This window comes from Micromys minutus (assembly GCF_963924665.1).
Source record: "Micromys minutus genome assembly, chromosome: 19".
Classification (NCBI taxonomy): domain Eukaryota; kingdom Metazoa; phylum Chordata; class Mammalia; order Rodentia; family Muridae; genus Micromys; species Micromys minutus.
In genome coordinates this window covers 52,485,234-52,486,175 of record NC_137954.1, presented here as the reverse complement: position 1 = coordinate 52,486,175, position 942 = coordinate 52,485,234, and the positions used below count along the sequence as shown (strand labels likewise).

General features: G+C 37.9%; 1 pseudogene across 1 annotated transcript; it reads left to right on the top strand.

Annotated features, from left to right (window-relative positions):
* The first annotated feature begins 281 nt into the window (after positions 1–281).
* On the top strand, positions 282–615 carry LOC308433442 (replication protein A 14 kDa subunit-like; annotated as a pseudogene). Its single transcript has one exon. The product of its transcript is annotated as a replication protein A 14 kDa subunit-like (transcript).
* The last annotated feature ends 327 nt before the right edge of the window (positions 616–942 follow it).

Sequence of the window (942 nt, the reverse complement as noted above, 5' to 3'; positions counted from 1 at the left end):
GTGAACATTGCCACCCTTGGGCTAGTGATCCTGGGTTCTCTGAGAAGGCGGGCTGAGCAGCACCCTCTACAGTCTCTGCATCAGCTCCTGCCCCCAGGCAACTGTCCTGTTTGAGTTCTTACCTTGGCTCCTGCTATTGGATTGTGCCTTTAGATACAGAAGTCAAACTTCCTTCCCAAGTTAGTTATGGTCATGGTGCTCCACCACAGCCATTCAACCCTAACTAAGACAAAAGATGAAAGAAAACACATTTCTGTGGATGTGAGTGTTGGCACTGGGTCATGGTGGACATAATGGGACTCCCCAAAGTGCGTCAACGAAAGCATGTTAACACACTGTATTGACTGACCCATGTGCTTCAAAGGGAAGCTGGAAAAGATTCATTCCACTGGAAAAAATGTTTATTCTTTCAGATGGAGAAGAAAAATGGAACCACTTGAGGAAAACATCTCTGGAACTTGAAAAGTCACAGCCAAGGTGACCATACTATGTGCATCTTATACCCTGTTTAAGGAAGATTGTTATCACTGTGATCTTGAACTTTACAGTGAAGCTGTGAAAATTATCAATGAGTTTCCGCAGTTTTTTCCTTTAGGGCTTACACAACATGAATGAGCTTCTTGAATTTCTGAAGATTGCCAGTGAGCTGCACTGAAGGCTATTAAAGATGATTCCTTCAGTTTAAGGGAGAGACTCCTATAATTTCTGATATTTAGTTTGCTTTTTTATATATTTTTGTTTTGTAAATCTAATATGACAGTTTATACCTAAGTCTTTTTATAATTTTTTTAAATTGATAATTCAATATATGGTCTAAATAATAAAAATAAAAATACCAAAATAAAAGAAAAGAAAACAAAGATAGGAAAATGGGAAAACATGTCAGGATGAAGTGAAAGTTACAATTATAAAATAGGGAAAATTTGATAACACAAGCAGAGG